Raw genomic sequence first — 27,137 nt, 5'->3', positions numbered from 1 at the left:
CATGTAGTCAGTCTTCCAAGAACTGGATTTGTTTTCACCTTTATCCCAAGTCTGTTGTCATCCTAGGCAGTCCTAATTGTCTGATCCCAGTAGTGATTCAGACAAGAATGTAACTTTGATTGATGTTTGATTTTCAAGGCAAACCAATGTGTCATTTTGTTAACAAAAATCTGCACACATTTTGTTTCCTATCATTTCTTGGGTCACGTACACCAACTTATTTTGGATGCCATAGTGTTTTCAAACTGCCCAAAGGGATGGCTGTCCTTATTGTCAATTGTCTTCTAAAAGGAAAGGGAATTCAATATGGAATCATTCTTTTAGCTGAGTGCTTTTTTTTTTCTTCATATATAGCAGAACAACTGAATCTATCATTCCTTAGATTGTTCTCAGAGTCTCATAATTGCAGCACTTAGATTTTAGAGACATAATTCATCATCATTCTGTTTGCAGTTGCTATAATATTTCAGTCAAACTCCAAAGTATTTTTTTCTAATTTTCTTTCTCAAGGTTATTTTGACTTTTCATTTTGGCTGAATTAATAAGTTGAATGACAGAATTTCAGCTTTCTCTGTTATATTCAAATTAAAAAGAAACTGATTCAACTCTCTGTAGGTAAATAAGCTTATTGTATTCAGAATTTTTTAGAATTTACTTTTACACCAATTTACTTATTTGCATTAGACACATTAGGAAAAACTAAAATATAAAACCTTTTGTCTTTTCCTGATATTTTTATAAGGTGCCATGTGGGAAAAAAACCAACAACTTTATTTGCTTTTGTGATGTTCCCCTCTGGTGTTATCTGGACTGGTGATCTGCTAGATAAGTCCAATCCTTGACTCTGAGAGCCAGCCTTACCCTGTTCCGCTGTGAGAACCCTCATTCCTGGGCTGTTCACACATAGCCTCTGGCATGTAAACTGCCCCTTGGACTGTGCAACTGAATGACACTAGCCAATATGTCCAGTCCCAGACACAACCTTAGGAACCTCCAGTGTCCAGTTATGCCCACTGGATGCTGCAAGCTTATATGAGTTTGTCAAGTTACAAACAAATTGATATGTGCAAGGCTTGTTATCCCAAGGAGAGTCTCTGACCTGCTTCAAGCCAAATGCACTGCTTCAGGTAGAATAAACAAACAGGTTTATTAACTATAAAGGTAGATTTTAAGTGATTATAAATCAAAACATAAGTCAGATTTGGTCAAATGAAATAAAAGCAAAACACATTCTAAGCTGATCTTTACACTTTCAATGCCCTTACAAACTTAGATGCTTCTCACCACAGACTGGCTGGTTGCTCTTCAGCCAGGCTCTCCTCTTTGATCAGCATGTCAGTCGCTTGGTATGGTGCCTGTAGATATAGGTGGAAGAGAGAGGAAGAGCATGGCAAATGTCTGTCCCTTTTATCATGTCCTTTCTTCCCTCTTGGCTTTCCCTCCCCTTCCCCCTTCAGAGTCAGTTGAGCAATACCTCATCACAGTTCCAAACTGACCAAAGGAAGAGGGAGTCTAACAGATTCTTTTGTTGCTGCCTAGGCCAGCATCCTTTGTTCCTGTGAGGCTGGGCTGGGTTTGTCCCATCCATGCCCTGATGCATGTGAACTGCCTTTCTGCTTCTAGAGAGTTTTTCTCTGGGCTTGCTTTAAGCCATGAGGATACATTTTCAGCCTCATAACTATATATATTATAAATATTAAATATAAATATAAATAAACTATAACATCACTATAACAACAATGCTCAGTACATCATGAGCCTTCCAAAGGCACCCAACATGACAAACTTTGTGTTGGATACCACACAATCATTTTACAAGGATGAACATGGGGGTTCTGAGGGTTCCCCCAAGGTACAGAGTGCCACAGCTATATTAGAAATATCAGGTATTCAATTACTTCTCATTTCTAGTGGTCCTGGACAAATGCTCAAGAGAAAGGATTGTGGCATGTTTAAGACCTGGATTGAGACTCAACACTTAATTTCTGTGCTTCAAATGGGATAATGACATTTTGTTTCCCTCACCCTTTATCTGTCTTGTCTATTTAGATTGTAAGCACTAAGGAGTAGAAACTGTTTTTTTTTCTATGATGTTTGTGTAGTATCTATCACAATGGGGCATTATTGCGATACATAGAATAAGAAATAATTATCAGGTTGGAGGACAATTTTGTGTCTGTCTTTCTGAACAGTAAATCCACAAAAGAATGGAAATTGTTATCTGAGGTTGTAACCTCCATACAACTATGTACATTGTGGTGTCTGCTGGTGTTTGGTACGTGTGTGTGACTGATACTTAACTATAGATTTAAGAGCTTAGGCAACAATTACAATTGTGCATTCCTGAATTTAGGCAACTAAATGCATACTTAGGCAACTAAAGGGCCTGATATGTAGATGTGCTAGAAACCCACAGCTCGAGCTGGAAAATGTTTACTCTAGGTACTACACTAGTGGACATTATAGATCAGTGCTTCCCAAATCATCAGTTGTAGCTCCCCAAAGAGTTCGGAGGGGGGGGGTGTGCCACGAGTGTTTAGAGAAAATAATTAATTGATATGCCTTTTTTCCCCTAATTAACTGGACTTAAAAATCATCTGCATCTTATCTATGGGTCTGTATCTCATGCTGCTGCTGCCTGATCTGGGACACTCTCTGTGCCCTCCACTCTTTCAGGGGACCTTCATCAGAGAGAATTCCTGCTGAATATAGAGGGCATAGAAAGGCTCCCAGGGCCAGCAGCAGATAGGGGAAGAGGGCTGAGGGAGCAAGAGTTGAGTTTTATATTTAAAACAGAGAAGTTTTCAAATCTAACAAATCAGGAATGCAGGACTTCTGTTTAAGGAGAGTACGAAGAACTCAGTGATGAAGCTATGAAAGTGCTGTTTGTAGTTTGCATCCAGTTATCTCTGAGTCTGAGTTTTCAGCAATGATTTCTGTGAAAACTAAAGAGAAATCATTCAACTTGGAAAATGACTTACATCTGGCAGTATCAGATATTCTGCCAAACATTGTGCAGCTGTGCAGCTCAAAACAGGCACATCCTGCTCACTAAAATCTTAGGCTATGCCTGAACATGGAAGAAAATCCATCTTTTCAAATTAGTTTTAAAAACACGGATTCGTTTGTATTATATAATTAACCAAACCGTAAGTATTTTAATAAAGTCGCAAAACCATCTGAACTCTAGTATCCCTCTTGAATCTAGTGTCCTCAGCTGGTTTAAATAAAAGGTATTTGGTTCTGGGGAGCCACCAAGTTTTAAAATATCGTAAAGGAGTTGCAGTACTAAAATTTTGGGAGTAGGGTGACCAGATGTCCCATTTTTAAAGGGGCAATCCCGTATTTAAGCCCTTCTGCACGTGTCCTGACTTTTTCTTTCAAAAAGTCCTGCTGTTGGCCGGATCCCTGCTTGCCAGCCCACCAGGGTTGACTGGGGAGTCAAGTGGCCCTTTATGGGGGTGAGTATGCAAGGCTGGTGGTGGGGCAAAGATGCAGCATGCGAGGCTAGCCACTCCCGCTGCTGGTCTGTCAGCGCAGCCCCCGCTGCGTGCTGGCTCTCGGCCACCAGGGCCCCACCCTCCATCCCATTTCTGGCCGGAACTGGCTGTGTGCTGCGAGCTGCAGTGGCTGGTGAGTGTGGCCAGGCACCAGGAGGCAGCCAGTTACGTGTTGCCTCTGTTGCCCACCCATCGGCCTTTTATGTTCTCCCCCGCTCGCTGTCCTCTCCCTGCTTTGCTTGATCCCCCCCCAACCCCATTGCTCCTCCATATCACCCCTGGTGGGGTGCATCCTGCGCCCAACGCTGTGCAGAAGACCAGTCCCTGGTCGGCGCACTCAGCTCACCAACAACCTGGCCAGCAGGCTCCTTCCTTCCCCCACTGCCTCTGCCTGTGCTGACACCCCAGGAAAGCCCAAGACCCTTTGGGCCTGGACGCAAGCCAGGAGGAGCTGAGCCCTGCATGTGGAAAGCCTCTCTGGCATGGGGAAGCCTCTCTGCCCCTCAGCTAAGCCCTGTGTGGTGGGGGGCAGGGGGAGAAGTGATTTCCAGCCTGTTCACACCATGAACCTGCAGGCTCCACAGCAGCCCCCCAGGGAGGGGCTTAGCACCTTCTTAACCCACCCTCCACTCCCTGGGTCCTGCCTCCAGGGAGCGTGGGGCTACTTCTTCCCCTAGGCACCCTCTGCTGCTGGAGCTATCTCTCTGGCTTGTTTGCTGAAGCCCCTGCAGTCAGCTTCCCTAGGCCCTGGTGCACAATGCATCCTTACGGCTTAATCCCTTCCTGCCAGGGCTGTAGCCAGGGGACAAGAGGTGGCTGGGTTATGCCGGTGGCCAGCAGCAGCCTGGAGGTGTTAGCTGCCTTTCTACACTGTGCAGGCAGGAAGAGACAAGCTGCTTGTGGCGGGGGTGGAGAGAAGAGATGAGCTCTGCAAAGAAACAGGCCAGGTTATCCTTTCCACCCCCACTCCCCTTCAGCTGGAAGCAGCTCCTGTCCCTTCCCTCCTGTACAGTGCCAAAAGGCTGCGGCTGGCCATGTTCTGGTGTGAACCCTGGCAGAAATCTGGGGAGAGGGGTATGTGACCCAGCATGCCCCCATCCACGTGTTGCCTCAGGAAGACGAAATGCCAGGTACCAGGAGAGGTGGTTCTGTCCCAGGGGCCCAGCCAGGCATGGATGGAGGAGAGCGCTGGGCACGGAGGGAGGGTCGGTTGGTCATCCCCCGCACACCGTGTGAGAGAGGTGTATGGGTGTGTGTGTGTCACCTCTCCTCGTGTGAACCCTAAAGCCTTAAAGATAAGAAGGTAAACAAAAACAATCCAACTATGTAGTATTTCTTTTTAACAGGGGCTCAGTCAACTTGAAGTTAATTTGAATGTTTGTACTGCATAGTTCTGATTGATTGCTGTTGAACTCACTTGAATATGAGTAATTTTACCAGGTGTCACATAAGCAGCATAGGAAAATATGGTCACCCTACCTAAGAGAGAGATATTTGCAACCTCATTCTGCAGCAGATAAGTGTTGTTGCTGTGTTCTTCACAGTGCCTTGAGGATTGGATACCTCATTTACATTACTTCCTGTCAAGCCCTATGTCCTAGCATCATGACAACCGTCATTTCCTTCTGGATGTAGAAAGATGGCTATAACTCACTTGAAAACCTGGAGACTTTACTTCAGGTGTTCTCCGCACTTGGAACTTCTTCCCCCAAGGCAAACCACATCCTGACATTTGTGATGACTTTCACACCTTATCTTTTCCTCATGCATTCCTCATTCACACAAACAATCTCTCACAGAGAAGACAGCAGTATTTTATATTCAGCAGAATACATTGTAAATTAAACTTCACTAAATCTTGTGGTCAAAACAGTTTACATTGTGGCTCAGGCCTTTAACATTCCTTTAATCTAATTAACATACACACAATAAAAGGTCCTGTCTTTTACTCACTTAAACCTTAAACCACAGAAATGACTAGAGGGAAGTTTATAATGCATATAGGAAACAAGATCCCAGTCTCAGACAGTCATTCCTTTCTGTTATTCAAAAAGGGTGGCTGGCAGAATTAATTCAAAGTTTACATCAATTTTTATAGTACAATTATAAAATCCTGTCCCTACAATGGGTACAACCACAAAATTGTTTATCCTCTATTCAAAACTAAATAGCCACACCCATATTATTATTATATTATGACATCATTATATTGCAATGTCAAATCAGACGTTCCCACGTTCTAGTAGCTCACTCTGATTGCCGGTACATGAAAGTGCTTGCAGGCAGATTGTATCCTGGCAAACGGGGGGAGCATATACAGGATTGGCAATTGTCTTGCTTTCTGTTGTGTGTCTAGTGCCATTTGTGGTTGTGTCACTGGACACTTTCTTGCATTCATGGAGCACAAGCACCATGATTCTGGCTGGCTCTTGAGTAGGTTTGTAAAGGGAAGGTGAAATTATCTGTGCCTTGTCATCCTCCCTATCCCTCTCCCCTTGTGCACCAGACCAGTGTGGCCAAAACCTGACATAGATTTAACAAGTCACCTTTTTTCTTCGGTAAAGGCTATTACGAAACCAAATTACTATGAATGTACGGCAAAAGTGAGTTACATTTCTGAGCACTGATGATATGTGTAACTCAGGAAAAGGTTGAAAAGAATGAAACCTTAACTGATAAATGACTGTTGACTTGGGGCACGACACATTAATAAAACGGATAGTTTATTTTGAGTTAATCTATTAGTGGTTGCAAGACAGTAATCTATTCTCAAGGGAAGTGAATAGTGTCATAAGTATAAAAATAGATGACAAGTTAAACATAAGACAATATTATTGCTTAAATTGACAGACACCATTTCAAAAGTACTGTGTTGTAAATCACTTGAAGAACCTCTTGCCTGAAGAAATTAGTATAAGACAGTCTTCAAGGTAATTGTTTATAAACTGATATATCTGGCACATACAAAAGAAATGTTGTGATGAGACAAGTAGAAGACTTGATTCCTAGCAGGACATTGACATCACTAGCATTGACCAATGGGCTATTCCTATAAAACATGACAGGAACAAAAACAATGTTGAGAAATATAGAATTATTACTGGCCTTGCCATTACTGAATAATTGTGTTTACTGGTGTACTAGCAGAATAGAAGAGGATTAGTGACTAAGGAACACCATCCACACTGAAAATGAATGGGATTTATGCTCCTATCACTTATGATCTTTTTAAAAGCCCACCCATAGTTGCAACTTTTCATTATTGGTAGCATAATGGTTTTGTTCAGTCTGTTTGACATTTGTCAAAGTAGCCATGATCAAACAACGAATGGTTTAATTCAAGAAAAGTAACCCAAAGTTTGGAGGTTTCTTATCCTGTCAAGTCTGCAAAATTGGGTTTGAAATCTCACGAGTACAGATATTCTTTTGAGATATCCAATGGGGTGGGAAAAAATTGTCATTTTTTTCTGCCATATTTTTTGTCATTTCCTGTCCAAGCTGAAACAAGAAAGTACAAAGATGTAACAATAGTTAACCAAATCTTATCAAAACCTCAAATAATGGTTCTAGCAGAGATCTGATCAAGAATAAAGTGAAAATATATGTCTGTTTTGGGGCCACATTCTACTATCAAACTGCATATTCAGACCCTTAACTTTGCAGGAAATGCTCCCTTGCCAGATCCTGTTTGTGTCTAACATTTCAGTAAAAAGACATTTCTAAGACCCTGGTCTTATAAATACCTGTGTGCTTAATTATGGAAGCACGTTGGCTATCCTACTGAAGTGAATAGACTTCAGCTATGCACATGCTTGAAGTTAAGTGAATGAGTGCAAGATTTGGGGCCATGTAGGAAATTCCTGAAAAGAAACTCTTGCCAGTCATGACATACACTGAACACTGTATACATGCTATACATAGTTTGTTTTTAAAGCTACCAGGGACCTTTCTGTTGTATAGGAGAAAGTATTTTTCTAATGGAGAAAGAGCTCTTCTTTGAGTACATTCTCAGTTGTGCTCTTTTCTAATTTGTTTTGCTAATTTTAATCCAACTGTCAATATAATTACACAAGTAAAATCTTTGTCAGTGATTTTCTCCTGACAAAACATAGTAATGACTTAAGTCATTCTTTCTTTTTTTGCATTGTCTATAATCTAGGAAGACAAATTCTACTTCCTCCACCCCCTTCCTTTTTTTTAATAGGTTTGTTATACATATTTAAGCAGGATGTTGAAAGATTATTGCTATTCTTTGTTTCAGTGTCATTTCCACCATCGGGTTTTTTGACTCATTTAGTAATTTTGGTCTTTTGAATAAGATCTTTGTTACTAGTAGTGGCCTTTGAAAATCCATTTAGGTCTCTCAGTTGTAAAACTGGAGCCTGTAACTTACAAAACATTTTTTTCTCAAAGTAATTTCTGCATCTATTACTGGATGCCATCATATCACCAGTCACTCTATTATATATTTTTCAGTCAACTTACGAATACAGGAATATATCTTTTGCAAGGAGCTACATATTGGGCATGCTATCTTTTTGATTGGAAAAGGAGAGATCTGTTTTAAAACATCTGGCTGAATGATGTTTAATGGCTTCTCTTAAGAGATAACATTACAAGTCTCTGGCCCAGAGGCTATGATAGTGAAAATATGCCACAGTCTGACAATTTGTGTAGTGCATTTTAAGTCAATGTCCTTCCTACTTTGGAGGGTAAAATAATTTGGGCAGTTTGCCTTGAAGTATATGTTGGTCTGCCGTCAAGTCTATAACACACACATCTACAGTTAAGTTTGTGAAACATTTAATGTGGTTAGTGTTATCCAGAGTCCTTGTCCCTCATGATTAAATTTTGAAAGTCACATTTGTTACATCTTTTCTGATGAAAAGTGTTATCAAAAGAATGAGATTGGTACACAACCTCAACATCTTTTTCTGTAGGGCCCCTACAGGGATATGATGGATGTCATTATGCTGATCCACAATGTGCATTCTTAGCATTTTTCTGACTCTTCCAAAGAATACTTTTAATGAACAAAAATCTGTATGTTATGCATCCTGCTGGGTTTCCAATTGCCCAGATAAAGTATAAGCTGTTTGAATTAATATTTCCAATACTTTTTAATTAAGCCATTTAATCCTTCTCTGTCAACAAAGTACTTTCGTATTCATGTTTTTTTTATTGCATATGTTTTACTTATTACTATATTCAGCAGATTTTCCTCCTTTCCTGCTATTTATATATTCCTTGGCCTGTTAAATATTCCTATTCTGTTAGGATGGTCTCTTCATTTTCTTTCATAAATCTTTCTAGTTAAATTGTTTTTGTTTGGAGTGTAAGATGGAATTAATAGTAAATTTGTTTTTTTCTTATCTGATTGTATTTGTGTGCATACCACTGTACTCTACTGGGCAGAACATCATCTTTGCCCAAGTGTAGTGGATCCTGTTGCCATTTAGTGACTGGCCCATTATTATGAAAGTGATATGCAACATAAGGGCTAAATTGTGCTGAATAGCCACATTGACTTCAGTGGGACTTCATATGGAGTAAGGTAGCATGATTAAAGGCATCAACATCTGACCATAATTTGAATAATATCAAATACTTCATCAGTATTTAGTGAATTCCGTGCTAACCAGGCACCTTTTAAACTAGATCTCAGTTTTTCAAGTACCCTTTTTTATAGTAGCTTTTAAACTACCTGAAGGAGGGTTCCAAAGAGGATGGAGCTAGGCTGTTCTCCTTGGTGGCAGATGACAGAACAAGGAACAATGGTCTCAAGTTGCAGTGGTGGAGGTCTAGGTTGGATATTAGGAAAAACTATTTCACAATGAGGGCGGTGAAGCACTGGAATGGGTTACCTAGGGAGGTGGTGGAATCTCCATCCTAGAGGTTTTTAAGTCTCGGATTGACAAAGCTCTGGCTGGGATGATTTAGTTGGGGTTGGTCCTGCTTTGAGCAGGGGGTTGGACTAGATGACCTCCTGAGGTCTCTTCCAACTCTAATCTTCTATGATTCTAGTGATGGGCAAACTGCAAAAATTCCAAGTTTAGCTCCTAATTTTTATAATACAATATAATACCTTGTGCTACTACGGCTGCATCTATTAAGAACCTGAAAACCACCGGAAAATATTAAATAAGATTGTGAATTCTTCAGGGAACACTATGGCAGAGCCAGGAATAGAATCCAGTCTACCATACACCCAGTTCAATGGCTGAAACATTAGACCACCCTTCTTTACTTGTACCCGCCCCAAAATTAAGATGTTTCTGTCTTTTCTTGTTCAGTTTCGCCATAGTCCTTGCTAAGTATTATTATGATTGTACTGTTGGAGCATCCAAGGACCACCACTAAGGATCAGTTCCCCTTTGTGCTATGACTTGTACAAAAGACATTATTTGCCCCACAAATAATTTTCAATCTTAGATTACAAGAAGAACCAATAGGTAAGTACAACAGACAAATGGAGAGAAGGAGGGAGAACACAATATCAGTGACACAATCATTTTAATCTAATAAGCCACTGTCAAAACACATCGGCTGCCTATCTCTTGCCTTGGGTAGCAATATTGGCATAGTGGATGTGGGAGTCAATTACTTTCTTGCTACTTTTGACTCCATCCTAAAACCTGTCTTCCTCTCTCCCACCTTTTCCTCCTTTTTTGGCAAGAGATCTTACTAATGTTATCAGAGAAAAAAATGGCAAAATCTGTCATGACCTTCCCTCCTTTCTGACACCCTTCTCTACTGAAGTCCCCTGCTCCTCCTCCCGTGTCATCATTGCTCTCTGCTTTTAAACCTTTCATCTGCCTCCTAAACCCTCGTCTCTAGTTGTACTGGATGAAGTGAGGAGGTACAGCTTCTCAGCCTGTGTCTGACATTAAGCTCTCAGCTTAAATTTAACACTGCCAAAAATGTACTTCTGATCTTCTCTCCAAAACTCTTGTCACTCCTTTTTCTATCTCCTTTTCACTCAGGCCCACTGTGTGTGTGTGGTGTGTGAGAGAGAGAGAGAGACACACACACACACTGATTCGCAACTCGTTCTGCCTAGGAACGTCATGGAAGCTCCTTCCCAAGAGGTTTTCAAAAGGAGTCTGGATACCCATCTGTCTTGGAGGATTTAGGCACAACAAATCCTGCATATTGGCAGAGGTTAGACTAGGTGACCCTTGCACTCCCTTCTAACCCTATGGTTCTCTGATTTGCAGATTCTCTCTCGCTCTACATCTCCATGCTGTCTAAAACTTTGGCGTATCTTCCGCCAGAACACTTATAAGATCTCTCTCTTTCTTTTTGTTCAGACAGCCAAAATTTTCATTCAGGTCCTCCTCATCCCACCTCTTGGTTACTGTAATCACCTGCTGTCTGGCCTCGTTAAAATCTAAGTCTCCCACCACTGTTCCATATAACATTGCTGCTAAGATTATCTCCCTTACCCATTGCTTTGACCACTTCATTGCTCTTCTTTGAATCTGTTTTGCCTCATAACCAGCAACTTGTTCTTCCCTTCAAGGGGGAGAGTTCAATTTAGGAGTTTAGTTGGGGGTGTGATGAAGGTGGCTTTGTGCTCTTTCCCTTCCTCCTCTACTCTTGTAATAGGCCTGGGGCCAGCTCAACCCCCAGCAAAAATTAGAGCAACCTTAGAGCCCTCAGGTCCCAAGGCCATTTCCTCAGTCAGGTTTGCAAGAGCGGGGTCTGACACTGTATCTATAACTTCTCCAGAAGGGGGCAGTATAAGGCAAATTCATGCTGGCTCTGAACCAGGCAGAGAGAACCTTCAGGCACTTGACTAAGCTGTCTCTGGATCAGCTTTGCACCTGAAGAGCAGCCATAAGGGAAGCTAGGATCTAGTCCAGTGGTTTTCAACCTTTTTTCATTTGCGGACCCCTAAAAAATTTCAACTGGAGGTGTGTATCTCTTTGGAAATCTTAGATATAGTTTGCAGACCCCTAGGTGTCTGAGGACTACAGGATGAAAAAGACTGATCTAGCCCACTGTACCATTTCTTTAATCCAGTTCTTCATGAAATGGTATCACTATGTGAATTATAGCCTCTTATCAAATAATATGCATTCAGAAAAAGATTAATCCCTTTGGAGAAAACATTCTTATCAAAGTTGTAGTACCTACCTGTTTGCAGGAGAGTGAGAGAGAAAAATGCACAACACCAGAACTTTCCAGGTTCAGAGGTTCTCAATCTTTAGGGTAATGGTTCTGACTACTACTTCAGAACATTTAACCCCTTGTTAAAATATAATTAACATTGTGGAAATATTATGGAAAAAACTATATAAAACTGAATATATATCTTCTGCAAAATGATTATCTCACTTGTGGAATACACATGCTTCATGTGCTGTGTCCTGACAGGGCCTATATTAATCCTATAATGCAAAAATGTCTAATTAGGACAAATTTGATAAGCAGTCAGTTATCTGCATTAAACATATGTGTCACCATTCTTTGTACAAGTAAACCTATTCTTTCTAAATGAAACTAGAGTCACTGGATCAGAAAGGCTTACTGAAATAGAACTTTCTTCATTACTAAGCAAAATTGGGGATTTCTATTTCAGAAGGGAACATACATATCATTTCAAAGTAAATGACACAGTAATAGATATAATTAGCACTATAAAGTGTTCAAGAATCTTCAGAAAATTAATATGAATGTTGAGTTTGAATGCACTAGATTACTTAGGCCATCTACATATTCCATTACAAATGGGTTTTAAGTATATTAGCATTTTAAACAGGCTTATGGAGAAATAGATACTCTATGAAGCAAGACACTTGAAAATGAATCTTAAAAGGGAATGGAACTCTTTCAATTATTGAGGACTGCATACAAAGTAAGGTTACTTCACTGGAATCTTTCTTATGTCACACAACACTATTCATCACTCATTAGAAAAGATCTCCTATAAGAAAGGGGGTTCAGTGACATTATTTTTTTTTACAGAGCACTGGAAATTTGCATGGCACATACAAACAACAGTAGAAAGAATGAGGAGTACCTTAGAGACTAACACATTTATCTGAGCATAAGCTTTCGTGGGCTAAAGCCCACTTCATCAGATGCATGTAGTGGGAAATATATATATACAGAAAACATGAAAAAATGGGGGTTACCATACCAACTCTTAACACCACCAATCAATTAAGGTGGGCTATTATCAGCAGGAGAAAAAAACCTTTTGTAGTAATAATCAGGATGGCCCATTTCAAACAGTTGACAAGAAGGTGTGAGTAACAGTAGGGGGAAATTAGCATGGGGAAATAGTTTTTAGTTAGTGTAATGACTCATCCACTCCCAGTCTTTATTCAAGCCTAATTTAATGGTGTCAAATTTGCAGATTAATTCCAGTTCTGCTGTTTCTCATTGGAGTTTGTTTTTTCATGTTCTCTGTGTGTATATATCTGTTTTCCTACTGTATTTTCCACTACATGAATCTGATGAAGTGAGCTTTAGCCCATGAAAGCTTATGCTCAAATAAATTGGTTAGTCTCTAAGGTGCCACAAGTACTCCTCATACTTTCTGCTGATACAGACTAACACGGCTACCACTCTGAAACAAATAACAGTGGAATTCTTAAGGATGAGACTTTTTGCCGTAAATAGATTTAGACTGCCTACCTCACTATCTACCTCACTTCCTATTTTCTGACCCATGAATCTCTTGGAAGCATAGGTTAAAAACAATAGCCCGCCATGTCACATATTATTCCATTTATTTAAATGTGTTTCTAGCACCGTGAACCAACTCTCAAGCCTCAGTTCTGAACATTTTCAATTAGAAAACAATTAAACATTTTGCATTGGCATTTTCAATCAAAAAGAAACATGTGAACATCCCTAATAAAAGTGTTTCCTTTCTATCGGTGCAATAGTAAACTGTTTCCCGATGATAGTGCATTGCCTCTTGGGTGTTGTAGTTTGATTCTCTGATGCCCCTGTTCTTCCCTATGGGCTGGCCTCCCTGGCCCAACTACACCTTCCATGATTCATCAGGCCACTTGGAGACATGTTGTAGTCTGGGAGGGGAGTTGTAGTCTGGGACTTGTAGTCTGGTCAGGGAGTCCAATGCATAGAAGAGAATGGGGACGTCTAGTTATTTGCCTCATGAGAACTATAGTTCAATGTGCCACAACAGGACAATGCATATTGGCTCAATTGAACAATCCAAAATATTTTATTAAAGTTAATGTTTTATTTCAGGTCAGTTTTGGGTTTTGTTTTGTTTGGCTTTTTCCTGACAGAAAAAAAAAATCTGCAAAATTAGAAATTTTCTTGCACAAAAAAAAAAAATCAATTTTGCAGAAACTGCATTTTCTACTGAAAATCATTCTGACAGAAAACTCCCATCCGGCTCTAGTTACTGTGTTTTAGTTAAATCATATTTTGAATCTATGTGTAGCTTGAACTCCAAATACTTTTTTGAGGTTTAGGTCAACACATAAATAACAGGTTTCAGAGTAACAGCCATGTTAGTCTGTATTTGCAAAAAGAAAAGGAGTACTTGTGGCACCTTAGAGACTAACCAATTTATTTGAGCATAAGCTATGCATCCGATGAAGTGAGCTGTAGCTCACGAAAGCTTATGCTCAAATAAATTGGTTAGTCTCTAAGGTGCCACAAGTACTCCTTTTCTTTTTACATAAATAACAGTTCAAATTAAATAACCTGGATCAACATTGTCACGGTTCCTCCCCCACTCTGAACTCTAGGGTACAGATGTGGGGACCTGCATGAAAAACCTCCCAAGCTTATCTTTACCAGCTTAGGTCAAAACTTCCCCAAGGTACAAAATATTACATCTTGGACTGGCCACTACCACCACCAAACTAATACTGGTTACTGGGGAAGAGCTGTTTGGACGCGTCCTTCCCCCCAAAATACTTACCAAAACCTTGCACCCCACTTCCTGGACAAGGTTTGGTAAAAAGCCTCACCAATTTGCTTAGGTGACTACAGATCCAGACCCTTGGATCTTAAGAACAATGAACAATCCTCCCAACACTTGCACCCCCCCCTTTCCTGGGAAATGTTGGATAAAAAGCCTCACCAATTTGCATAGGTGACCACAGACCCAAACCCTTGGATCTGAGAACAATGAAAAAGCATTCAGTGTTTTACAAGAAGACTTTTAATAAAAAATAGAAGTAAATGGAAATAAAGAAATCCCCCCTGTAAAATCAGGATGGTAGATATCTTACAGGGTAATTAGATTCAAAAACATAGAGAACCCCTCTAGGCAAAACCTTAAGTTACAAAAAAGATACACAGACAGAAATAGTTATTCTATTCAGCACAATTCTTTTCTCAGCCATTTAAAGAAATCATAATCTAACACATACCTAGCTAGATTACTTACTAAAAGTTCTAAGACTCCATTCCTGTTCTGTCCCTGGCCAAGACGACTACAGACAGACACAGACCCTTTGTTTCTCTCCCTCCTCCCAGCTTTTGAAAGTATCTTGTCTCCTCATTGGTCATTTTGGTCAGGTGCCAGCGAGGTTACCTTTAGCTTCTTAACCCTTTACAGGTGAGAGGAGCTTTCCCCTGGCCAGGAGGGATTTCAAAGGGGTTTACCCTTCCCTTTATATTTATGACAAACATACTCCCTCAACTTTAACTAAATGCAACTCAAACCTTTTTCTGAAGTTAATAAAAAGTTGTGGACTCATTTATTTATTTTATTTTATTTTCCAAATCTCTGTGATTCCTGGTTTTGGCTGGTACTGGAAATGCAGGTTCTTAAAGAATGTTTTATCATCCCTGCCAAACCAAGAAGTCTAAAGAATTTCTTTTAAGAGCCTTAACTCATGAAATATCAAGACTGAAGATGTTCAGTATATTTGGCTAGGCTTCAGATAAACAGTCAAAATAAAAGGAATCTCTTAAACTTTTGACATTTGTTGTTCACCAAATGCTTTGTGTTATAGACAAAAGATTAATTAAATTTTATGTCACAAATGGAACATATTTTTTCTTCTGCTGATTAAGAATTTTCCTCCTTTCTGTGTTTTGTGCTGTCCTCATTCCACATTAGCTGACTGTCGCAAAGATTTAAAAAATCAGGATGTCGGCCAGCTTTATTTAACAGAAGCAGAACATAAGCTGTCATTTACATGGATTTTGTTTGACCTGTTGTTTGACAAATTAGTTAATCATTGGTTAGCCTTCCCTTTTATTCTTCAGAAGCTACTTCTTCTCAAAATTATGGTTGTCATTGATTTGAATTCCAGACAATGAAGAAATTTCTTTGCACTGATTACAGCACAAAAACAACTAATTCAGAGACAATACTACACATTCTGTTCCATCTACACATGGCCCAATGGTTAGGACATTAACCTAAGACTTTGGAGACAATTTTCTGCTTGGCCACAGCCTTCCTGTGTGACCATGGGCAAGTCACTTAATCTCTCTGTGCCTCAGTTCCTCCATCTGTAAAGTAGGGATAGTATTTCCCGACCTCACAGTGGTGTTGTGAGGATTAATACATGAAAGGTTGCGCAGTGCTCACATATTGCTGTGACAGCTGCCATATGAGTACCTTAAGTAAGGATCAACACTGTTGGTAACACACTCTCAACATTCTGGAAGGTGTTCACTTCCATCTCCAACAGATATCAACAAGCAATATATATTCTAATTTGCTCTGTTACACAAAACCTTAACAGTGACCACTGCAAAGTTAAAGCAGAATAGCTTTCTAAATGAATGCACTATGTGATAGTCGGGTGTGTTGATCTGTTGGTACAGGACAGTATGTGGTCACCATCAAATTTCAGCAAGACAGAGTGAGGGGGTTGGGTGGTCTGGCCTAATAGTTTGAGCAACAGTCTGACCTGCCAGTTAGAGCTGTATCCAAAGAGGGTAGGGCCTGAAGCAAAGCCAAAGGTTGGAGCTGGAAGCCAGGATGGAGGTGGATGCTGGGGTAGGATCGGGTACAGGCTGTGGCTGGATCTTGTCTAGAGCCAGCAGAGGCAGGAACAGGACCAAGCACAGCTGTGGGCAAGGAGCACATTGAGCAGTCACTGGATACCAAGGATCAGGTTGTAGGCCCCGCAAAGGTCCTGCTTAGTAAAAATTTTGGTTGAGCGGAGTTTCTCAAAGAGTTCATTAATAAGTGGCCTGGGGCAGTGCTTTTTGAACTATCACTTTGTTCAGAGCTTGATAGTCAACCCAGGAACGTAAGAAGTCACTGTTGTCCCACTAATTAAATTTGATGGGCATAAAATGGTAGCCAAAGGATCCACATCTGACTCGGTATATGAGCAGTGGATTAATTGCACTGGATTAACTAATTCGACAAAGAGGAATTTGTCGGACAGTATTGTTATTATTGTGCTGCTGGTGATGATTTTATTTCTTCAGCACTGCATGTGTGTGGCATTCTACAGCCAAATAAAAAGTTGTGTTTTGAATGGTTGGTCCAGGGTTTTACACCATCTTTATAGCTTCCTGATTCTGGGATTGTCTGGGATCTGATCTGGCCCCTGTAATAAGAGCTTCATAGAGACCTATGACTCCAATGGCCATTGCAGTAGCTGGGAATAGAGATGCCCAAGACAAACCCCTTGCACCAGCCACTACACTTACAGTAGAGGTTACAAGTAGAGGGGCATAGAGTTAATGCACTAACGCTATGCTACCTAGCGATTCCTATTATGCAAGAGGAATTTGTCCAGAGGTGCCAGCTTTACTGCCCCTTAACCCTTTTGTATTGGCAGAGTGGCACAAAGGGGCTGCTAAGAGGCTCCCTGCTCTCTATGTCCATGCCCAAGGAGTTTACAACCTAAAGCAAAATAATATCTATCAAGAATGGTAAAAAACATAGATGGGAATAGAGACAGGAGTGCAGGAGCTAGAGTAATAATAAACTGTGTTCGATAAGGCTGGTTTAGCTTTGAGATAGAGGGCCAAATTCAGCTCTGGTAAGCAAAGCAACTCCCCTGAAGAGAGTGAAGGGAGTCCATTTGCCAGATGTATTTGGCATATTTTCTTTAATATTCAGAGCTATATAGAGTAACAGCAAAGTGTTTTTTTTTTTACTAAGTGTAGTTATCTGTCTCAAAGTTAATTTAAACAGACTACTGCAATACTGATGAGTCTCTTTTCATGAAAAGTATCAAAGCTTTATTTTAAAAAAAAACCTGTCAAACTCTAAATTGCCTAACCTGAAATTGTGATACAGTTGATGGCTTTCTTTCAATTGTGTTCTGACTTGTTTTTTGCATGAATATACTCACTAAATATAAACCATTTAATATTCTGCCTCATCGCTTTGTGAATAGACTTCTTTTTCATTGTAGATAATGTTACTCCACTGGAATCAGTTGGTATTCTGTGCTCAAACCAGTATTAATGGGGCTTCCAATAAGCAATCTAAGCTTTCAAGAAGGTTTCATCCTGTTAATTAAATCATTAATATTCTGTTATCAAAATTTCAGTTGACATATTTACATTTTAATGAAGTGATTGCCTTTTATTCTTGACCTTGTGTTGGGATAAAAAAGAAAATATCCTACATAATTCTTTTAATTGCTACTAATTATGTTAATCAGGTCCTTTTTATAAAAAAAAAGCTAATGGTTCAGCTGACAGATGACACATAATGAATAAAGGTCAATCTCTTAGTATTAACAGTCATTTTTTCTTGCACAGTGTTATGTCTTTGCTTTCCAAATCATGACTACAATTTATAATTTCTAATCTTGGCTATGTCTGACTAACTGATAGAAATCACTGTCATCCTCTAATGTTAATTGTCCTGTTCACTTGAAAAAGTGGGATTGAAAGGTTAGTGAACATAAACAAATATTACTAAAGAATAGGTTTTGTGTTGCTTGGAAAGCATCTAGGACAGAGCTTTGGACTAGACCTAAAACCTAACATATCATGGAGAAAACAATGCATTTTGATTGTAACAAAAGCAGAAGTAAAAAGCAAATATTTTCCTTAAATATTGGGAAGGTTTTTCCATCTCACTCTATTTTGCTCCAAATCCAATATGTAAAATCTATTCCAGGAGTTTTACAGATCAATATGCTGTCTTAGTTATGACCAAACTATTATGAAATGCACCCAACAATTATTAAGGGCTCCCAGTTATATCAATTTTGCTATAAGATACTTTTGAATGAAGAAAATATCCTTAATTCCCCTAAATTGAGAATGTGGGGGAGTCCAATTAAAAGAGGCATTATCAGAGGAGCAGTTTAAAAATATCCCTCTATGTTGCTTCTTGGTAAAGCCTGCTGAATACGCAAGGCACAGAATTTGTGAACATTCATGCAAATACCAAATAGCTATATGATTTTATTATGTACATACCCCTTGTTATTCATGAACATTAACGTAATTTTTCATTGCTGTTGCATGAATGGTTGTTAATTGTGTTTGCATGTGAATAAAAACATTCAAGCAGAAAAAAATTGCTATTCACCATTTAAAATGTGTTATTCTCGCTATCATTTGCTATAATTTTCTAATTCAATAAATTTGCTATGCAATTAGGAAGCAGAATCAATTCCACATGACCTAGGTAAATTGGAAAAAGCCAAAGGGCTAGATTCACAGAGGAATTTAGATGTGGCTCCCACCCTTGTAACTTTTAGCCCAATAAATAGGGTACTCAAGTGGAATATGCAAGACCAGCTGCTGCCCTCTTTCAGATCACCTTCTAGGTGAGTGGAATAAGGGATCTGAACAATCTGAATCAATCAAAGAATCTGCTACTCTGCAGCTGAGTGCCCTAACCACTGGACTATGAGATATTCTGATCTAGGGCTCCCTCAGTCTCTTCTGTTGAAGCTGTTTCACTTTGGATAAGTAAGTAAAGTCACTGGAGCATTACTCCTGGGGGCATTCTTTGCCAAAAAATTCTGTACCAAAAAATTAAAAATTCTGTGCACAATATTTTTAAATTCCACAAAATTCTGCAATATTTTTATCAAAATAACACTACATAATCAAGCCAGTTTCAACTATTTGGTAATTTATTTCAAAATACCGGTCAGTAAGTATGTCTGTAACAATAGACACACACAAAAATTCCACCAGGAGTAGAATTAAACTCCTGTGACAACCCAGTTCCTGTTTCTCTGTCCCCTTCCAAACCCACCCCTCCCCCGAGCCCAGCTAGGGAGTCCAGACACCCACAGGCCCTCCCGCCCCAGAGCCTAGCCATAGGGCCCCCAGGCCAATACACCTGAACCCCCTCCCAGATCCCAACCACAGGGATCCCCCCTTGCCCAGATACCTGCACCCCTCTCCCTGCAGAACCCTGCTGCAGGAGCCCCCCATCCCAGATACCCACGCCCCCTCCCTCACAGAACCAAGACACCCCCCCTTACCCTGCAGAGCTCAGCCATGCCCCCATCAAGCCCAGATACCTGCCCCCTTTTTCCCCCAGAGCCCAAGGTTCCAGAGGGAGAAGCAGCCTGATGCTTGGTCCCAGGCTTGCATGGAGTTTCCTGCGTGCTGTCCTCTCCTTCTCTCAAGGTGTGCTGGGAACTGCAGCTGCCAGAAAGTCTCTAGCTCCTTTTCCCCATCTGCTGGCAGTGTCTTCTATGTGCGAGCTGTGCTCTGCCAGATCCAGTGGCCCCTAGTGGTGGCCAGCAGCACAGCAGCCCATTTCTGTGCAGGAAAGGAAATTCTGCACGCACAACGTTAATGTCTGCAAAATTTTGCATTGTGCAGTGGTGCAGAATTCCCCCAGGAGTATAGCATGGGGATCCTGGATCTCCCACTAGGCTATAAAGTCATTCTCATGCTTGCGCTCTCTCTCTCTGGCCTAATGACTCATTGTTTATCCAACATGGAACAGCTTCAGCAGGAGAGATGATTGAAGAAGCCTCCACATCAGAATTTCCCATAACCTAGTGGTTAGGACAAAGCATAGGATTGCCAACTCTCACTGAAGCTATTCCGAGAGATTTCCCCCCCCCAATCATATAATGTCATTTTCTTAAAATATCCTATTAAAATCTACTGGATTGCTTTCAATAGTCAGGTTTCAGAGTAACAGCCGTGTTAGTCTGTATTCGCAAAAAGAAAAGGAGTACTTGTGGCACCTTAGAGACTAACCAATTTATTTGAGCATGAGCTTTCGTGAGCTACATCCGATGAAGTGAGCTGTAGCTCACGAAAGCTCATGCTCAAATAAATTGGTTAGTCTCTAAGGTGCCACAAGTACTCCTTTTCTTTTTTCAATAGTCACCGGAAGATCAATGCTGATTCCGGGAGACTCCAGGCCAATCCTGGAGGGTTGGAAACCCTAGAAGAGCACTGTCCAAATCCCTTTTACCCTCAGCTGGAGGGGGGACTTGAACCAACGATCTTCCACAGCACAGGTGGGCTAAAAGTTTTGCCGCAGTTTCTCGCTCCCCACACCTTTAGGTGTCCACTCATACAAGGCCCAATCCCATAACTGGTTTCTCAACACACCTACCACGTCAGGCCTCGTAGGTGAATTAGGTGGAAGAATGCCCATCTCACCCCAATGTATACATTTTACTGGGGCTGAAGGATCCGGAAACCTAGACTGAGGCAGCTTAGCACAGATGCAATGGCAGAGACACAGCCGCTTAGGTAACATTTACAGTACAAATTTAGGCACCTACAAAGTTTGGGGGCATCTGAGAAGGAAGTTTGTGAATCTCAGTGGGGCCTGATTCTGGGATTTATGCATCTAAATTGGCAGTTAGGCACCTATGTCCCTTCGTGAATCTAGCCCAAAGTCAGCATTTCACAGACAACCCACAGGCTGAACACTGACCATCCAAACAATGTAGTGCAGTGGTTCTCAAAGCCCGTCCACCGCTTGGTCATGGAAAGCGCCTGGTGCACTGGACCAGTTTGTTTACCTGCTGCGTGGGGGCTGCGGGAAGCAGCGCGGGCCGAGGGATGTGCTGGCCACCCTTCCCGCAGCCCCCATTGGCCTGGAGCAGCAAACCGCGTCCTGGGGCTTCCCTGAACAAGCAGTGGGCCGGCTTTGAGAACCACTGATGTGGTGTATTCATAGGCATAGTTTGACATCTATATTTGGTGGAGGCAAGGGGCTTAATAACATTTATAAGTCTAATTTCTGGATTTACTGCTTGTTAGTGGTAATTAAATTACAATATACTTGAAATCAGAAATACAGTTTATGTTCATTATTTAATCATTCTTATTTTTTATTTTAACTTAATTATTTGCCATGTTTACCAGCTACCACTTAAAAATCAACATTAGCATAAAAAAATTCTTCAATAAACAGAACTGAGCACTTTTTACGTCTTCCTGGGTCCATTTGTGAGCGAGAACCTGAAATCAGATGAATTTCAGTTGAATTCAGCTTTCTGTTTGTTCCCCAAACTCCAGGCAAACATGCAGGAGGGGAAGAAAAGGGAAAGCAACATCAACAAAACAAGATTTGTACAGCCCACTCCAAACTGAGATTTCTATTTTGCATAAGTTCTGCTTATGGCACACATATCCTACCTTTTGTATGAAACAGATCTGCCTGTATCATGTGCCACAGAGTTAATTGCAATTTTAATAACCACTTTGTGTCTATTAACCTTACTAAACTGAAATGAAATCCTTGTATGACATATGTCAAAATATATCTTTCAGAAAGACCAGTAGATCAGAATTTCCCTTTCCCTATGTCACCTTTTTAGAAAGAAATACAACCTGTTCTTTTGGGATGGCAGGGTTACTATCTTTGTTTTTTTTTGGCACAAAACAGACTCTGCCCAGGAATTATGATTTTCTTCAGCACATGCAATGCACTCATCAAATAAATTCATTGCTAAACTCTGGCGCCTACCCCTCCACACCAAGGAGGGGTTTAGTGTAGGGGAATCCAGGTGTGAGGTGAGAGGGTTCTATCTGGGGCAATCTTGGTGTCAGTGGCTCAGTGGGGGAGGGTGTGGATGCACAGGGGCTTGTTGTGGGGATTCTGGGTGAAGGGGGAATGGGACTCTGCAGGTAAAGGTGGTTGGGGTTCAGCAGGGGAGGTCTGGGTGCTGGGAGGAGTGAGGCTCGGTGTGTGTGTGTGGCGGGGGGGTCCAGATGCATGGGAGTTGGGCAGACAAGGGGGACAGCTTCCTGTAAAATGACACCTCCCTCCCTCCCCCCAACCTCCGCAGCTGAGGAGCGATGAGGACAGGAAGCAGGGGGATTTCTGCAGCCGGAGGAAGTTCCTGGAGGTCTGACCTGCCCCGGTGGCTCACTTCAGGGGAAGTCCTGTCATCCTCTCCCCCTACCTAGCCTGGACTAGCAGCTGAACCCTCACCTGGGTTGGGAAGCCACTCAGCCGCCTGCCTCTCCTCACTGAAAATGGCCACACAGCCCATGTGGGGAAACTGACCGGCAGGTACAGAGTGCCTTGAGTCACTGCTCACCCCCCTCCCCATGTTCCTCTGTGCCTTCTCTAGGGCGTTGGGGGGAGAGGGGGCAAGTAGTAACTCTAGGGGCTCTGTGCTTGCTGGGCAGTTTCCCTACCTGGGTTGTGCTGTGAGTCATCAGGAGCTCCTCTCCTGTCCTCCCTTTAGGCAGCCCATTTGGGTAAACTGATCAACAGACACACCACTCCCTCCCACTCCCAGCCTAATCGTTCCTCCGTGGGGAGGAAGCAGGGCTAAGGGAGTAATCTGGGTGCCCCACATGCCGTGCATTGCCTCTGCCTCATATCCAGTTTGAGGGGGACAATGCCTTCCCCAAGCTCCACCCATGAGTGTATTTAGAAATATTTTTTTTAAATTATATTTGCAGAAATCTATGTTAATTCACAAATGAGAACAATTTAACTCAGTGTATCGTTTGACCAGATTTTGTCTTCAGGATTTGAAGACACCCAACTGCAGCCAACCTACTAGGCCAAGCACGGGGACAAGGATGGGTTGCCATTTGGTAAGCTTTAAAGAAATGTTATTTGTACAGTGAGGATGGTTGTAAGATAGAAATGGAAAAGAGTTTCTCATAGAGCTAATGAATTTGCAAATGTGTTTCAGTGATTACACTGAGAGAAAATGCACTTAAGCAACAATTACCGTAAGTTAACTTAGTTTTTATAAGGGTTAATATACGACACCTATCCTCATTTTTACTCTTTCCCCCGTGGATGTATTTAAATATTATTCAGAGGGAAAATATCCCAATATTATTGCTCAAAAAAGAAAAAGTTTTACATAAACATATTGAATTGTCATGGGAATATGCCATAATTAATCACACAATTTTACTTTCCTGTGGCAATGGTTGTCCCTGTATGCTACTTATCTTTTGAGCTCTCCAATTAACAGCAGCAGTATTCAGGATATGATATTTTGGTCAGAGGTTAAAAATGCAAAATAATTCAGAGGATCTTTGATCTGTTTCTAAAGCACTTGTTCTTAGCTTATTGTGCCCTTGAGGTTGAGTCACACTATAGTACACCCAGCAATCATTCTCAAATCCTTTTTATCTTTCTGAGTTTATTTTGTGAGTAAAAAGCATAACAGATGTCACAGGTTTTTTTTTTTCTTATCCCCCTAGATATTGTATTCCCCTTACTGACAAAACATTTAGAAATGCATTGTCTTGATAAACAGGAATAATTGTTAACTTTTTGAATTCCTGCAGATAAAGTGTAGTATGTACACAGTATGGCATTTATATAGCCCTAGGATGTAATTGTACCTTTTCATACCTCTCATTTTACATCCTCCGTTGTGTCAGGGGAGATGGCACTTAGGGTGGTTCTCACTTTATAAATTATTTTTTATACCCAAAATAGAATTTATTCCATAAAACTAGCTTGGTCAAATGAAATTTCTCTCTCTTTCCCCTCATTCTAAACTCCAAACCAAGTAACCTCTGTAATGTTCCCCTGGTTCTAGACTCTGGGTCATAATATTAAACAGAATAATCTAAAGAAAGCTGGAAGATCCTAGACGTAATAAAATAATAATAATTTAAATTTTGGATTCTTCAGGTTTTGGATGCCCAATGTGGAATAATTAGAGATAATTTTGCTAGCTAATCCTTTTTATATTTCCATCTCTCTATTTATGTTCCTATAATAGAATCATATAATATTAGGGTTGGAAGAGACCTCAGGAGGTCATCTAGTCCAATCCCCTGCTCAAAGCAGGACCAACACCAACTAAATCATCCCAGCCAAGGCTTTGTCAAGTTGAGTCTTAAAAACCTCTAAGGATGGAGATTTCACCACCTCCCTAGGTAACACATACCAGTGCTTCACCACCCTCCTAGTGAAATACTGTTTCCTAATATCCAACCTAAACCTCCCACACTGCAATTTGAGACCATTGCTTCTTGTTCTTACATCCAACCCACCACTGCACTGAGTGTCATTTGATGTCAACAGGAACTGAGGGAACTCAGCATTTCTGAAAATCTGCTCATCAGTTTTAAGACCTTTAAGTTTCATGATACTTAATTTTTCTTATTTGAAAAGATGAAAGGTAGAGTTGACAAATTATCCACAATAGAGTTTTCAGCTTTTGAACAGACACAAGGCTTTATGGTTACAGCACGATCCTTTAACTAAGAGCACATCAAGCATAATAATAATTTTAAAATGTTAGAATGCAAGCATCATGGTTTACTGATGTATCAGTTTATTGATGTATCAAACATCATACTAGAATTCTGAGCTAGCTGAAACTCAGAATTTCCATTTGGTGATCATTTTGAAATTAATTTTCATTCCAAATTGGAATAAGATTGAATATTTTTTGAAATTTTGTGCTAAAAGGGAATTCTGAAAAAAATGTTTTGGAAATTTTTGGAAATTTTCTTTCAAAATTAAATTTGTTTTATGACACATCAGTAGTACTGCATAATATGACATCTCATAAGTCTAATGGCCTAATATAATAGTCAACTTATTCAATTAATTTTATATTTTATTTTTATTTCAATTTATTTTTAAAATCATAAAGAGCACCTGCTAATTATTACGGATTGAAACAATTAATTTTATTATCTAGATTCTTGTGTTTGAGTGCAATTCTTTTTTTCTAGGACACTGAGAAAAGGGGCTCCTCTAACTAGCATACTCACTGTTCATCATCTTTTCTTGTTCAAAGTGTCATATTGACAAACCGTTTCATTACAACACAAACAAAATTTTGAAAATTTTCCAGACATAGTTTTCCAAAATGAAAGATTTTTCAAAATGAAAAAAAATGTTTTTAATGGGATATTTTGACACAATTTCACACACATACAAAATCAGTTTAATCAAAACATTATTTTCCAACAGAAAAGAGACAACAAATTTCAGGCCTGCAGTAACTAGAATACATTGGAAATATCAACAGAGGCATAATACATGCTTAACTCCTTATGATTAGCTGAAATGTTCATTATTCCATTGTTGTAGGTTAGGCAGACCTGTAGTCATCTAAAGAGAAGTGGGGAGTGTAACAAGATAGCTGGCTCTTTAAGGGAGATGGTCCATTTCCACCTGTGACACATTTAGTTCAGATCCCCTGGTGGAGAATATGAACAAAGTCACCAGACAGGCAATCTATGTGGCTAAACCAGATCTTTTGGAGTGCAGAGCTGGAGAAGGAAGACTCTAGGTAGGAAACCCTGGGAGCTGCTGCCTGGTAAAGAGTAGGGAGGAACTGAAAGGAGCTTGGAAGGGGCTAAAGAGGGTTTGAAGTAGTGGAAGTCTTTTTATTTATTTTCAACTTGAATACATGGAAGGGATGAATGTTTTCTCTTATGATTTTTCTTGAGGGTCAAGTCACCACAGCAAGGTTGACAGGTTGGATGATCCAACATCTGTGAGGGAAAACTGAGGCAGCAACTAGTCCAAAGCCAAACCAGGAAAGCAGTACTACAAAATGGAGATTTGGGGAAAAACACACTAGATTTCCTTTTTCTACATTCTATCACACATAAATGCACTTGCACCATCCACCTTACACTCTCTGGCCCTGTGATGCCTTTGTGAGAAAACAAAATCAAAGTAAATCCTGCATCTGCTTCATTTTTCTAAATATCTGAATATTCAAGGGACTGCTAAACAACCCCCATGTTATCAAACCTCAGTTCACCTGTGATAATATGAGATTTAATTAACAAAACACTTAATGGCACTTAGAATTTATAGTTCTATAATGAGTATCTAGTAAATACCACAACCAAATCCTGGGGAAGTGAAAGCCAATTAATATAAAAAAGAATGATCCTAAACCTTTGCTCAAAATGTAACTGGAACTGAGACCCAATTGACTCAGCTTCTGATGATGATGATGGATAGTAACCCAGCCTTCGGGTGTGTCATGATAGATGGTTTACCCACAACAAAAGCTCCATATTTATTTTCAAAATGGCTACTGAGCATGTTTAGTGAGTGCCACTCATCAGATTCTGTATGTTTATGGTCTCTGCAGTGCACTTGCCCCTAGAGAGGCACAAAATGCTCAATGTAACAAACAAAATCCATGTGATTTCCCCCACTCCTTTCCTCCTATGTTTGAACAATTGAATGCTGCAGTGCAAGAAGGTGAGTTACAACTGCACCTGTTCAATTGTAACAAATACAAAAGTGTGCATGCTCTTTTTAAAATCTCAACCTGAACCTGCATCTTCTTTATTTCTTTTAATCTT

This window comes from Lepidochelys kempii, chromosome 4 (assembly GCF_965140265.1).
Source record: "Lepidochelys kempii isolate rLepKem1 chromosome 4, rLepKem1.hap2, whole genome shotgun sequence".
NCBI lineage: Eukaryota > Metazoa > Chordata > Testudines > Cheloniidae > Lepidochelys > Lepidochelys kempii.
This window is presented reverse-complemented; position numbering follows the sequence as displayed.